Source organism: Schistocerca cancellata, chromosome 7, assembly GCF_023864275.1.
Source record: "Schistocerca cancellata isolate TAMUIC-IGC-003103 chromosome 7, iqSchCanc2.1, whole genome shotgun sequence".
NCBI classification, from domain to species: domain Eukaryota; kingdom Metazoa; phylum Arthropoda; class Insecta; order Orthoptera; family Acrididae; genus Schistocerca; species Schistocerca cancellata.
The window spans coordinates 220,316,705-220,324,074 of NC_064632.1; the positions used below are offsets into that span (position 1 = coordinate 220,316,705).

At 42.9% G+C, this 7,370-nt stretch overlaps 1 non-coding gene across 1 annotated transcript; it reads left to right on the top strand.

Moving 5' to 3' along the window:
* The first annotated feature begins 332 nt into the window (after positions 1 to 332).
* Trnas-gga (transfer RNA serine (anticodon GGA)) lies at positions 333 to 416 on the top strand. Its single transcript is given in 2 exon segments — positions 333 to 372; positions 382 to 416. It is a non-coding gene; the product is annotated as a tRNA-Ser (tRNA).
* The last annotated feature ends 6,954 nt before the right edge of the window (positions 417 to 7,370 follow it).

The window sequence follows — 7,370 nt, forward strand, 5'->3', positions numbered from 1 at the left end:
GAGAGTATAGAATGTAAAGTAGACTTACACCCCACTAAAGGGGAATAACATGATAGAGCGTTTCCGGTGACTGAAGTAGGAGAACAAATGTTTCCTATTTAAATTCCAAGAGCTGATTTACATTTCCCTCCTCCCCACAAACTTTTCACGAAATGATCACAACGCGAGATTAGTGGTTATGCTGAAGCTTCCCAACAATCATTCTTCCCACGCGCTAATCGCGAATGGAACAAGGAGGGGCAGAAGAGATAATACTTAGATATGTTACACGGGAGACGAGAGAGGAATAGGGAAGTAGTAAGGCAACGGGGATGATTTTAACCAGTGTGCCTGCCTGAGTGGCCGAGCGGTTAAAGGCGCTACAGTCTGGAACCGCACGACCGCTACGGTCGCAGGTTCGAATCCTGCCTCGGGCATGGATGTGTGTGATGTCCTTACGTTAGTTAAGTTTAAGTAGTTCTAAGTTCTAGGGGACTTATAACCACAGCAGTTGAGTCCCATAGTGCTCAGAGCCATTTGAACCATTTTTAACTAGTGTATTAGCACAGAGTTTTTATTTAACTAAATGGCAAATACAAAATTCTTTTGCAGACTTACTTACACACTTCATCATGAGACCATTTACTGATTTCAACAGCGAAAACTAAACATCCATGCCATTAACAACACGAACAACATTCAGCTAGCTGAACTGATTGACAACAATTACTTCAAAATACCAGTGGATCTATCAAACAACAAAAACTTTAACTAGGTATATAATCAATCACACTTGTTTCGAAGTACAAAATGAAGTATGCTTTTGGTTCACTGGTGCTGGCATAGCCAGTCGACTGGGGCGTTAAAATGACTACAAACGGATAGGTAACGAAAAGTTGATTACCTTAATAGAGAAAGAGGAACAGAACTAAAACCTGCATTTAGATAACTAAAATACCAGATTTAAACACAAATCAAAACTTGCTACAAAAAGCACAGTAGATGCACAAACATACTCGTCAAAAATTTCAAGATATATAATTACAGCAGAATAGAAACAAGGTAATTAATATATAAGTGTTTTAACCCGTACTCTGCCTGGGAATTCCCTTTATCAATATAACTCAAAAAGACAACAAACAATATCCTCTTATTCAAAATGAGATTTTCACACTGCTGCGGAATGTACACAGATATAAAACCTTCTGACAGATTAAAACTGTGTGACAGACCGAGACTCTAACTGGAGACCTTTGCCTTTCGCCGGCAAGTGCTCTACCAACTAAGTTACATATGCATTACTCAGGACCTGTCCTCATAGCTTTCCTTCTACTAGTACCTCGTCTCGTACCTTCCAGATTTCGCAGATGCGCTCCGGCAGAACATGCCAGAGTAGTACTCCAGGAAGAAAAGACACTGCGGAGACATGGCTTAGCAACATTGTCGAGATGCTTACGGACCGAGACTTTCACACCGCAGGGGTGCATGTGCTCATATGAAATACTTATATTGAAATAGCAGCCCACCGCTGAAGTAATATTGAAAAGCAAAGACAATATCATTACTCTTTTACCAGCGGCCGCAGCACGTGTTATCACCCAGAATAAATGACACTGCTAGCCTCAAACACGAAATATCCATCATGAGAGACAGCAATAGTTTGAGTCCAACGAGATCCTAAAGAACAATATTTAATATAACGTTATTACGAAATTAATTTTCCTCTGTGACCGTCCTGGTATAACGATTTCATAACCGACTAGAAGAAGGAACCGGTTTGTAGGACAGGTTCAGAGGGCTCAATGGATCATAAATTTAGTGTTGGAGGGAAGCGCGGAGGGTAAAAAACGTAGTGGGAGACCAAGGCATCAGTACACTAAACAGATTAAGAAAAATGTAGGTTCAGGTTGTTACTCGGAGATGAAGAACCTTGCACAGGAAGAGTAGTACAGCTGCTTTAAACCAGTATCTGGACAGAAGACCACAAACGCAACGACAACAACAACAATCTACGGTGCCGCGTGCCTCTGTTAGTGCAGTCGGACTCACTTCCTTCTTAAGACGCTTCTCGAAATTAACAACCCTGCCAGGACTGCCGTAAACGCATCAGAAACAAAGGTCTGAAGTAGAAGCCTCCCGCTACGACACAAAAGGGAGCGATATGTCCAGGTAGCCCATCTAACTCATGAGCGGAGACATTTTCCGCCATTTCTCAAGAACATGATTCCCTCGGCTAGCACAGCTGTTCCGCTTCAGTCGGTGTACGCCCTCCGGTCAAGGAAGGTAAACCACTTACTCGCAAGTCTGCCAAAGGTATAGTCTCGTACACATTATGATCCTGTGCAGTCGCACAGGTCACTAGAAGTACACTCCGACACATACCAAAACGTAGATTAGCTTTCGGAGTATACACACATATATGGATGTAAACAGACGAACTTCAGTTGTGGTGAAATATGTTTGTGAAAAAGTGGACATTACAGGGTAATTGTTATTATCGTTTAAAAATCACCGTGGCAACGTAGATAATGATGAGACAAGTAATTCATTACAACATATAAGGGATTAATAAATTGAAAAAGTATTCTAGTTACGTTTGTGGATATCGTAAAGACTTTTACAGAGAAACTATATACACACAAAAACATGTTTTGCATCACCCTGGTTCCCAGAACTTTTGAATTTAGACGTTTACTGTGGATTTTGTGTCACAGATACTGTCCCTTTGACTATTGTGAGATCTCACTACACCTACCCAAAGCCGGCCGGAGTGACCGTGCGGTTCTAGGCGCTACAGTCTGGAACCGAGCGACCGCTACGGTCGCAGGTTCGAATCCTGCCTCGGGCATGGGTGTGTGTGATGTCCTTAGGTTAGTTAGGTTTAATTAGTTCTAAGTTCTAGGCGACTGATGACCTCAGAAGTTAAGTCGCATAGTACTCAGAGCCATTTGAACCATTTGAACCTACCCAAAGATGTAAACAACCATGCATGAGCAGCGCCCGTTAGTCGGAGCGGATCCGACAACCGATCGTTTCCTGTCATTCCACCAGGAAGGAGGTACACGGCTCGTGTTGTCTGTAGTTCAATCATGCCTAGACGTTCAACACCGCGGTTCGATCGCGTCCGCATTGTTACTTTACGCCGGGAAGGGCTCTCAACGTGCCTCGCTCACGCCGCCCATGGGATACTACCGCAGTGGATGACCGCCACCTACGGATTATGACTCGGAGGAACTCTGACAGCAACTCCACCATGTTGAATAATGCCTTTTGTGAAGCCACAGGACGTCCTGTTACGACACAAACTGTGCGCAGTAGGCTGCATGATGCGCAGCTTCACTCCCGACGTCCATGGGGAGGTGCATCTTTGCAAACACGACACCATGCAGCGCTGTAGAGATGGGCCCAACAACATGCCGAATGGACCGCTCAGTATTGGCATTACGTTCTTCTTTCCGATGAGTGTCGCATATGTGTTCAACCAGACAATCGTCGGAGACGTGTTTGGAGGCAACCCAGTCAGGCTGAACCCTTTGACTCATTGTCCAGCGAGTGCAGCAAGCTGGAGGTTCCCTGCTGTTTTGCGGTGGCATTATGTGGGGCCGACGTACACCACTGGTGGTCATGGAAAGTGCCATAACGACTATACGATACATGAATGCATTCCGTCGATCGATAGTGCCACCAAATGGGCGGCATATTAGTGAGGCATTCGTCATCATGGACGACAATTCGCGCCCACATCGTGCACATCTTGTGAATAACTTCCTTCAGGATAACGGCATAGCTCGACTATAGTGGCCAGCATGTTCTTTAGACATGAACCCTATCTAACATGCCTGGGATGGATTGCTAAGGCCTGTTTATGGACGACGTGACCCACCAACCACTCTCAGGATCTACGTCGAATAGCCATTGGTGCCTGGGGCAACCTGGACCAACATTGTCTTGATGAACTTGTGGATAGTACGCCACGACGAATACAGGCATGCATCAATGCAAGACGTGTTACTGGGTATTGGAGGTACTGGTGTGTACGGCAATCTGGACCAACACCTCTGAAGGTCTCGCTGTATGATGGTGCAACATGCAATGTGTGGTTTTCATGACCAATAAAAAGGGCGCAAATGATGTTTACGTTGATGTCTATTCCAATTTTCTGTACAGGTTCCGGAACGCTCGGAAATGAAGTTATGCAAAACTTTTTTTGATGTGTGTATAAAGTACTTCGAGAAATCGGCGTAATGTCTAACGTGGTAAACCTAATCCGTGAAACACCAACAGGTACAGTCCGCAAAATAAAATTAATGGGAGAAATTTCTAGTCTTTCAAAATAAAAACAGGCTTACTGACAAGGTGGCGGCCTTTCCCCAATTCTTTTTAATAGAGTGTTGGAGAGAATAGTAAGAATTAGAAATGAAAACTTATTGAACTTAACATCTCACCTATAAAGTTAGGAAGTGGAAACAAAAAGTTCGAAATCAACAGTCTTGAATTTGCAGATGATTTTGCGATACATTCCGAAAATGTAACATTTGCTACCACACAAATAAATCTCCTAGAAGAAAATGCCACCAGAACGGGCTTAAGAATATCTGCAGAGAAAACAAATTTGTTAAAAAACATTAAGGATGCTCCAAAAGTTCAGAAAACCGATATTGGACAAACAGAAAGGGTTGGAAAATTTAAGTATCTAGGTGATATAAGCCAAGAAAATGCTTTGGAAAAGTCTGCAATAGGTGAAATATTGTGTGGGGAGAGCATATGGTATCACCAAAGACCTCTACAATACAATGTGCCTATAAAAGAACATAAAAATAAGGCATTACAACACAGTAGTGAAGCAAGAATGCCTACATGCAAGCGAATGCCTGGATTAAACTACAATTTAGATAAATTAGAAGTAACATAAGGGCGAATAATAAGGAAAATATGAGGACCAGCAGAAGGTTGGAAATTACGATCTTTTGCTGAAATATATCAAAACATAGAAAATATTTCAGAGGGAATGAGAAAAAGCAGATGGTTGGCTCTGAGCACTATGCTACTTAACTTCTGAGGTCATCAGTAGCCTAGAACTTAGAACTAATTAAACCCAACTAACCCAAGGACATCACACACATCCATGCCCAAGGCAGGATTCGAACCTGCGAGCGTAGCGGTCGCTCGGCCCCAGACTGTAGCTCCTAGAACCGCACGGCCACTCCGGCCGGCAGAAAAAGAAGACTCGTGTTTTTGTGGACATATATTTAGAATGCAAGACAGTAGATTAGACAATAAGATTTTCAATTACGGCAGAGTCCCGCTAATCCGATCCCCGGTAATCCGAACGTTCGGTTAATCCGAACATGAAAAAAATGTTAGCCTTAAGTATGGAAAACTGTGCGGTAAAGTGATGTACATACACACTATTTTAATTAACACAGTACACTAAACATGTATTAGAAAAATTGGCAAGAAAGCATTAGATTTAAACAGTTCATAACAACTAAAAGAAAGCTGTCAAACTTACTAAAATACAGCAGACATTTTTAGATGACAAGATCTCAGTCATTGATTTTTGGCGTAATGAAGACAGTCTGTTATAGGACGCATAGTAGCACCGTCGTCTCATGAACATCAAAACAGCAGATGAAGCAGTGGGCTATTGCTCCAAATAACGTAGCGCGAGGTGAAGGGCTTCCGCTGCGTCACTGTGTGGCCCCAGCTGTCCTTTGTCGCTTTCAGGCTCATTGTCACTTCCGTCACAGCAGTCCACTTCTTCCTGGTCTTGAGTCACACCAGCAACTAAATCAGCGTCAGTAAGGTTCTCCATGCATGCCCCATCGGCTGCCATCCACTCATCTACATCTCCTTCACCAGCTTTTTCACATCCATGGATTGTCTGTATCATTTGTATTACATTTTCCTCTTCAGTTTCAACTACGTTGTCCTGAAATTCAAGAGATGTCCACAGATTTGTCCACGATTTTCTCAGAATATTTTCTGAAATATTCTGCCGTTACTCAGCGGCCCAATAAACAACATCCTTCGCACAGGTCGTTTTTACTTTGTCCACTAAAGGAATGCTATTATCTTGCATCAGCATTCTTAAAAAACTTTTATATAAATCAGTTGTAATGTTTGCAGTACACTCTGGTCCATCGGCTGTAGAAGTGGTGGATCATTCGGCGGCAAAAACTTCGCCACAATTTCCCCATCAAATAATTCCTCATTGCTGGGGTGAGATGGCGCGATATCAATCAAAAGGATTTCACGGGGAGACATGATTTTCCTTAGAAAACTGTCGAACAGAGGGAACAAACTGACCGTGAAACCATTCATTGAACAGCTTACCACCCATCTACGCCTTTTTCTGGTTGCGATAATATACGGGCAGGGACTTCATGTTCAAGTTTTTAAAAGCTCTGGACCTAGCAGATTTGCCGATCAGCATTAAAGGCAGCTTGTGATTACCGTTAGCGCTGGTGCACGCTAATTAATTCACACGATCTTTGCACATTGTAAAACCAGGAGATTGGTCTTCTGCTTTCGATGCCAGACTTTTCCTTGGCAAAGCCCTGAAATTAAGGGCAGTCTCGTCAGCGTTATAAATTTGTTGGGGAGAATACTTTCCCTCTCTTATCAATTTTTCAAACACACCCAAGTATTCCTTCGCTGCATCACGGTCAGAAGAAAGCTTCTCTCCAGTAATTGCTAGCTGACAGATTCCAAGACGTTTCTCGAATCTGTCCAACCAAACTGCACTCACACTAATAGACTCATCACCATTCATTAACTTGTTCGGGTAAACAGCCTTGTCCTGAAGCAATGCTACATTCAAAGGAGTTCCCCTTTCTCTTTCCTGCGTAAACCAAAGGAAAAGAGCTTCATCCAATTTCTCGTACTAGGACTGTTTCAAAGTCTGCCGAATTTCGAGTGTTTTTCCCGAAGGCGTTGCACACACAGGACTGTTCAAGCTTCACTCGGTTCTTCTTCCGATCAAAAATGGTTGCTTTACCAACACCCAGTTCCGTTGCCAGTTTAGATAAATTCTCACCATTGTCTATCCGCTTCAAAGCATCCTGTTTTTTTTTTTTTTTTTTTTTTTTTTTTTATAGATTTAACGTTGTATGTTTCCGTTTACTCATGACGAAAATACGTACACCACTACACCTGAAGGAATACAAATGTTAAGAGTGTCAGCGATTGATATCTAACATAACCAAGCGCTTTGCGAGCAAACTGGCAGTGCACTGACCTCAGACACTACAAGGATCTCAACAATGCACAACAAAAAGGGCAGGGAATGAGAGTGAGCCACTGTTCCCACACTTGTTTCCATTTGCTACCATGGTGTACCTAGTTACCTGCTTGGTATACTTCATTCTAGAAACTCGCCACCGTAATTC